General features: G+C 35.9%; 1 long non-coding RNA gene across 1 annotated transcript; it reads left to right on the top strand.

The window, feature by feature from the left end:
* Positions 1-4,153: 4,153 nt before the first annotated feature.
* LOC141483208 (uncharacterized) lies at positions 4,154-5,668 on the top strand. Its single transcript, XR_012465960.1, has 2 exons — positions 4,154-4,664; positions 4,724-5,668. It is a non-coding gene; the product is annotated as an uncharacterized lncRNA (long non-coding RNA).
* The last annotated feature ends 2,564 nt before the right edge of the window (positions 5,669-8,232 follow it).

Below are 8,232 nucleotides of genomic sequence, written 5' to 3' on the forward strand. Positions count from 1 at the left end.
GGAACATAAATCTTTGTTGAGATAATAGATCAAGCATCAAAAATTTAGTCTCTGATAAGTTATTTATCCCTATCTTAATAACTAAGCTTATATGTGTGTGTCTCCCTCGAGGTGGCTTGCAGAACAAGAATGGTTTTAGAGTTCCAAACTTAGGTCTGCAGTGCTCTGTCCGTACAACAATTGTGATCGGTACAACAGTGGTTAACTACTAACTATTGCTACTACTGTATCAGTCATTCATGCAAGGATGTCTAGTCTTATAGCAATACTAACACGAGGAAAGCCTAAAATGAAACAATTCATATTAGATGGAAACGGTTCACTGGAAGTGATGTCCGGGACGATACGTCTGTAGTCTGGACAGAATGATCAAGCTCATTCTCTGAATATATGAGTTGTCTCGTATTTATTTTCGATTCAAATTGACGGCATTTTCACATCAGCCGGTTTGATCATTACACTGAAGACTTCAGTAATCAGAATAACAATCTTGAGGAAGTGATTTAGATATGTGGAGTTCGGAGAGAGTTGAGCCAGTTGAAACTTGGCTCCTGGAAATTCGAACCCTGACTTCCGCCACAGTCGACATTCAGCTCCCGCCACCGATCGTTGGTGAAAATTACTCATCACGTTCCACTTATTGTACATCAATTTGAAATAATTTCTGCTTCCGATTTCATTTTCCGGCATGACTTCAATCTTGGGTTTATATTTTTCCGACGTGGACCTCTGTTTTTTTTGACATCATTCTGAGTTTTAAGTCAAAATTTCATCTTAAAAAGTGAGGCTTTACTCTCATCGAAATGAAGAAGAGAAAAATAATTGAAATGTACTTTTCTATTGTTTGTTATGTCAATGAGTAATAACGATAATTGTCATTATTCGTAATTTTCTTTTCGATGGAATATTATATACGGCTTTTTGCAAAAATAGAAATAGTATTGTGCTCAGTTATTTTCGTATTCACTTGAACCTCAGAAAATACAACGCGATTCAAACTTTAAAGGAGAAACTACTGAAAAATCTGTTTTCATTTCATTTAGGAATATCTCAGCACTAATCATGCACAGGCAAACCATTCGATTGATCACGTTTTTTATTATTCAAATATGTTTGGGCATGTTCAAACATGTTTTGACATGCCAAAACATGTTTGGGCATGTTTTGACATGTTCAAACATGTTTGAACATGCCCGAACATGTTCAAACATGTTTGAACATGTTTTGATTTTCTGAAAGAAATGAAATATTTTTCAGCAAATTAACTATAGCAGAAGCCAAACAAAGTTGCACAAAAGCTCTAAGCCGACACCATCCTGCCCTGCCACACTATAAGCTGCTATGGTTTTCATCAAATTCAGTTCTTTCTGACAGGAGGTTTTGAGGTGTTGAATATGTAGCCTTCAGTTCAGTCCGTGGTCTAGAATTATTCCTAGAAATTTTATATCATTCACGTATTGGATACTCTTGCCGAAAAGTTGTAACTAGGGAAGGTTTCCTTAATATCTCTTGCAGAACCAGATGCACTTGGTTTTGTATTCTGATATCTAAAGTCCTGAGGAAGAGGACCAGTGTTGGAGTTTGTAAATAGTTATATATCGTTTTGAGGTTTTTTCCTTTGCCGAAGACTACGAGGTCGTCTGCGTATAGCCTTGCCTTAAGTAGTGTGATGCACTCTTCTATTATGTTATTGATGGCTACAAAAAAAGTGTTGTGCTCAAAGAAGAATCTTGAGGTACTCCGTCCTCCTGTATTTTCGTGGTAGAAAAGGTTCCGTTAGCTCGTGCTCGGAACTTGTGAAGTTTCAAAAAATCTTCACAAATGCTAGAGAGTTCGCACCAAATGACCATTATTGTAGTGTTTTCAGTATTGTATGTTGCCGTATCGAATCATATGTTCTGGCGATATCGAAAAAGATCGCAATAGATTCTTGGTCATTGATAAAAGACTCGTGTATTTCCGATTCAAGGTTCACCAAGTTGTCTAGTGTGGACCTTTTTTTTCGAAAGCCACTCTGTTCGGGTGTTAGACGTTTATTTTCTTCCAAAAGCCATATAAATCTGTTATTGACGATTTTGTCTAATGATTTGCACATTGCGCATCTGTATCTCTGTATCTGTAGAGTAAGGAGGGTGAGTGTAGACCCGCGGCACTTAGGCCATATGTGACCATTGTACATTTTCCCGGGGAGTTGTTCTCCTAGGTCTTCGTCCATCCTGTCCCTTCCAGGAGACATCTTCTTCATATAGGCAGGTGTAAGCCAAGACTCGCCGAACACACACTCTCTTTGGCAACCTTGAGGTGCCTCACGGTGGCCTCCGCAAAGGTTTTGGAAGGTGCAGCGACATTACTGTCGTTGCGCGGCTTCTTCAACCTTTTTGGGGTTCTCTCCGTGGTGGTGCACAAGTGAGAGAGCTTTACTGCAGGGGCAGCCGGTTCCTTGCCTTTATTCAAGGCGGAGCTCTTGGCGCCCACCGCAGGAAGTGCCCTTGCTGTTGGAGGTGGAGTTATTTGATTGTCCAATGTATTTGATGTTGTCGCTGAGGAAATTGTAAACGATTTCTTTTTTAACCTCGTTTGATTTATAATAACGTCGGGGTACTTATCTTTGCCAAAACATACAAGTAAAGCTAATGAAAGCGTGTTAATAAAGATGACAGTCAAACTAGTCCCCGCGTTTCATTGAATAATCAAAAGTTTTGTCCATTTTCATATTTTCAATTCAATAAAAATTATCGTCATTTGAATCAGTATAGTTTTTCTAACGTGACGTGATGGTTTGGCATATTTGCAAAAATCACACCAGCCGCTGATCACCATACAGTAACCATGGTCTTTTTTTGGTGGGTTTTCATCTTTGAGAAGTGCCTGTGTGGCTCATCCGTGTCCAATCAATATTCTGAACGTCTTCTGTTGTCGTAGAGAATCCACTTTTCATCACACGTCACAATTGTATTCAAAAAAGGATTGTTTCATTTGCGCAAAAGCAAAGAAGAACAGACCTCGAAACGTGACAATTTCTGTTGATCTTTCAAGCTTCTTAACTTTTCCAATGCGTTCTGAACCATCAAAAAAGTACAAAATTTTGAATACTAACGTTGAACAGTGTGTTCATTAATTAATACTATTATTGCCAAATGCCTGGTTATTTTTCAGGGTGTATATACGCAGCTCTTCAGTTCTATCTGAATTCGTAGAGAATAATTGTTCGAAAATCGCTTAACGACAATGTGGTGATAAGAAATTAAAATTTAAAAATTAATTGAAATTTGGAAAAAATAAACAGCATCAATGAAAAGAGTAAAAAATTCTCTTTCGATCAAAATGTACCACGACACAACAGAATGAATTATTATTGAAATATGAAGCTACAAAAACACATAACATTAAAACGGACGGAACTTTTGAAATAACCGAATATATCAAGTTCAATTCCACTAACTTAAGATTAAGTAGCCACGTCCGATGGATCATCCTGTACAAGTTGGGGAATTAGTCACGCCTGCCAACTTTGTGGGTTCAAAGTTATGCAATGTGTTCCGTGTAAGGGAGTGAACGCAAAATAGCAGAAAGGTGAAGCGGAGGTTAGTAGTTAGAGGTACTTTTCTTAGGATTATGAACACTAGTGTTTATGTTTTACAAGAGTATCGGAGGGTATAATGGATTCTGAATTATAAATGAAGTTATTGCAGAAAGCCTCTTTACCGAACACAGCACGAAAGGCTCTATAATGGGTAGCGTTATATTTCAGAATATAATTGTTCACTGGAGTAATTAATATTGTTGCCTGATCTAAATTGGGATTCAGTGATTCTCAACATTTTGTACAGAGGCCCTCAACTCGCTATAAGGAGATGCAATTGGACATCAAACTAAATATATTAATTTCTTGGTTTGTTGGCAGTGGTCTGCCAGTTTTTGTTCTTGATGTTTCGTTTCCAACTGCTGCTATCTCTATCACAGCGCATACTGACTTGTTCTGGAATCGAATCTATGGTTTTATTTCAGCAACGGTGTACATGGCTTCTTTTTTCCTGGTTGATTTGATCGTCTCAATATATCTGCTGAAAAAAAGCTATCAATCAAACTTTGTTTTTGTTTTATTTATCTATTCATTTATGTATACGGGTGATCCTCACGAGGAATAGTTATTTATGTATCAAGGGAATTAGGAGGGCCTTAATTACCGATGGCAAAGTTTGCGTCCCGAGGGCCTCTGGCCCGAGGGACAGCAATTGCCTGAGGTTATTAAGGCTCATTAATTCCCGTGGTACATAGATAATTTTATTTCTGACCGATTTCAATAAAATTTTGTTCATTTTTGAAACGGAAAAATGTACCAATTCATTACCTTCCCGGTATATTTGAATCAGGTACCGTTGATTATAGTAGAGTTTTTTGTTGCTAGGTTGTTGCTATGTTACTTGTTTATAAACAGAACTTTGTTATCAAGCTGTGTTTGCGGTGAAAACGTGTTTTCTACCCCAAATATAATGGAGGATATTTTGAAAAAAGCTGAACAAGCAAGAGAATCATTAATTCCATCGAAAAGTGAAGCCGTATACCAAAAAGAATACAAGATATATCTGGACTGGCTGACACGGAAAAATGTTATGCCAAAAGATGTCACTGAAACTTTATTTCTGGCATATTTTCAAGAACTGGTAAGGAATTTTCTATGTTTTTCGGTAGATTTGGTAGTAATTGTGTTTATTCGTTTCAGTAAGAAAAGTATAGTCCGAATTCTTTATGGACTAAATGATCAATGCTAATTTCGATGGTGACTATACATGAGAAACGAGATATCACCAAGTTCAATGAACTACAGGCTTTTTTGAAACGGAAGAGTAAGAGTTATAAGCCGAAAAAGTCTGCTGTTTTATCTCCTAAAGATGTTATCAGATTCCTAAAGGACGCTCCTAATGATATTCATTTATTGCATAAGGTAATTTTTTTCTTATTTTCCTTTTTGTGTGTATTCATTTCCTTTTTTTTGTTATAGGTTGTTTTGATTATGGGTTATTTTGGAGGATGCAGAAGTCAGGAACTTTTGAATATGAAGATATCGGATATAGAGGACCGGGATTCCGTTATGGTAGTGAACGTACCGGAAAGTAAAACTGGTGTATCGAAGAAATTTACAGTTGTGGATGAAAAAGAGTTCTCCGCTTTGCCTTTATTAAGACTTTATATCTCTTTGCGTCCTAAAGGTATTGAACGATTTTTTTTGAGCTTCCGACAAAATAAATGTACATCTCAGCCAATTGGAAAAAACATGTTTGGGAAAATCCCCAGCAAAATCGCAATGTATTTAGGATTGCCAAACTCATCTTCCTATACGGGACATTGCCTTCGTCGCACTTCTGCTACTGCTCTAGCCAATGCAGGAGCAACTATGACTAACTTAAAAAGACACGGAGGTTGGAAAAGTTCCACGGTGGCGGAGGGGTATTTGGAGGATAGCATCGAATTGAGAAATAAAACGGCGCGTATGTTGTCTACTTTGTCATCAGAAGAGGCAGGTACCTCGACTGTAGTGAACAGAAGCTCCAGCCATACAAAAGAAGAAATTGTTTCCAGTGGCGGAAGTAATTTTCAGGGAACATTTCAAAATTGTACATTTATTATTTGTAATGACGTGAATAAATAAAATATGGTTCAGTTTTCATTTCTATTTATTTTTACTTGTGAAAGGTAGAGGGAATTATAAAATCTATAATGTCCCAAGGGAGTTATGACCTTCTTTATTGATAGCGTAACTATGACGATATAAGCTTATAATATCCCGGTCAGAAATAAAAAATATTACAACACAGTATTATCTTAAATCTAACTTAACCTATCTGTCTCTCTCTATGTTTTCTTGGCCTTTGGCCAGCGCATTTAGCCATACTAACTTAACCTTAGTGTATGTTTAAATGTAGACATACATCAATGTAAATATGTGAAATATAAATGATATAAATTTTAAACTATCATCCTAGCTGGTTATCTATTGAATTATGCTGCAAAACTGTTTAAATTTAGATAAGATAATGATATCGTTATTTGTTTTATGAAAAGAAAGAGTGTGAAGATTCACAATATCAATTATATCCGAATAATCATATTCTCCAACTGTGAGGTCAGATTTGGAGGCAATATTATTTATATGTACATTATAATAAGAAGAATATAGGGTAGGTAAACAATCTGGTGGAATTCACTGTTGGAAAAGAACTTTATTGATGGTGGTTTTGATGTGGGTGGTAAACGAAAGAATCACATCAAATATTATCCCAAATATCTTATTTCATTGAGTTATAGTGCTATAATTGTCTTTATAGATCGTCCAGTAGCAATTTGAATTTGTTTTTTATTCAACTGTCCCGTTTACTGGCGAAAATAACTGAAATCTAGAAAAATGTATTCATATGCGGAGATTTCAACATTGATAGCTTAATGAGAAATATTAACACACTAATGCTCTGTGATATGATCGAATCATATGGAATGATATCATTTTTCGATAAGCCAATAATAATTGGATATATAGGTAAACGTAAAACAATAAGCAGTATTGACTACGTATTGACAAACATCATTAGAGACAGTTTAATCCTTAATAATTATGATGTAGGCTTATCTGACAGACTGTTGTGTGAAAAAATAAAATAAAATGTATTGTCGCAACTCAGTACTCGCTTCGCTATTGACGAGAGGATTTTTATTTGCTGTTTCACCCATTCATTCATCCATCCAAATAATGAAAGAACTATTTGAAAATTTAATTGAATATTTATTGTAAAGAAACGGAAAAAATAAACTCACACTAAAAAATGTTAATAAAAAGAAATACATTAAAACACCAAAAACTTATATTATACTGTCACCCAGCAGGATCGAAGAGAAGGAGATGTGATGCATTGCTGGTGATCAAATCGATACTCAAATGAATACTGTCTCTTGTCTGTTAATCTTGACCTCCCTCAATATTTATAAAGACGCTGACATTGCGACTTTGATACGGTCACTGTACTAACGTAAAATGCTCAGTATGCAATCTGTGCAAAGTTTGCGTATTTGGAGATTGTTTTATATTCTATATCCTGTGATCGGATCAATTTCGATGTCTATGAACTTGAAATATTAAAAGATGGAATTCTGAATACTGAGTGTTCTTGTGTTAAAATATTGAAGTGAGATTGGAATATCTTTCAATTCATGTATTTACTTAAATGAAACTGAATTATTTCATTATTATTTTCTATATTTGACACAACAACGTAACAACGTAACTAACCCACTAACCACTAACCCACCCACTAACGCTAAAGAAGCTATCGCAACTCATGAACTTCGTAAAATTACCGATCTTTCCATAGATGAATTCAAAAAATGTTTCACCGGAGACATGGAGTTCCAAAAAACTTCCCTACTGCCACGTTTACCAACATAAGCAAAGCTTTCAGTAACTTCTGGAAACATTTCTATTGGTGCTTTGAGGAGCATTCCCTAAATGTTTTAGAAATAAAACCTCTAAACAACAAAATAACAAAATTGTACTTTCTACTTCGCTAAAGAAAAAAATTGAAGATCTTAGGTACATGAATTATCTGAGAAAAGACGAGAACTCCGACACTAGAGACACTGCATATAAGACAGCAAAGAAAAGCGTAGAAATTGAAATTCGCCAGGAAAAGATAAATCATTGTATGAAAAAGGTAAATGAGTCGAGCAATAAAAGCAAGACTCTTTGGAGTATAATCAAGCAACCATCTAGAACAACTGAGAGTAAACGTATAATCCTGAATCATAGTCAAAAATGTATCAGTAATGAAGTAGAAGTCGCGAATACATTTGAAGAATGCTTTTCAACCATAATTGACAAAAATTCAACACATATTTCCCGGGTAATTACTCAGACAGCTGTACAACAATGGCAAATGTTAATACAATGATTGTTTGAAGGTGATTGACAATGTTTCGTGATGAATTTCACTAGTTCGGACTTCCATTGTCTATTATATAAAATGATTTGAAATCCCTGAAACAAGTAACGAATTCTTTACACAAGATGAGGGACTGCCAATGGGATCGCCACTTTCACCAGTCATAGCCAACATATATATGGAGTGGTTTGAAACTCTGGCCATTGAAGAAGCCCACAAGAAACCTCGAGTCTGGTTGAGATATGTTGACGACACCTTCATAATATGGAACCATGGGAATACTGAACTAGACGCCTTTCTG

Source organism: Leptinotarsa decemlineata, unplaced genomic scaffold, assembly GCF_025532065.1.
Source record: "Leptinotarsa decemlineata unplaced genomic scaffold, Ldec_3_MD MMD2_tig00003192_RagTag_RagTag, whole genome shotgun sequence".
Classification (NCBI taxonomy): domain Eukaryota; kingdom Metazoa; phylum Arthropoda; class Insecta; order Coleoptera; family Chrysomelidae; genus Leptinotarsa; species Leptinotarsa decemlineata.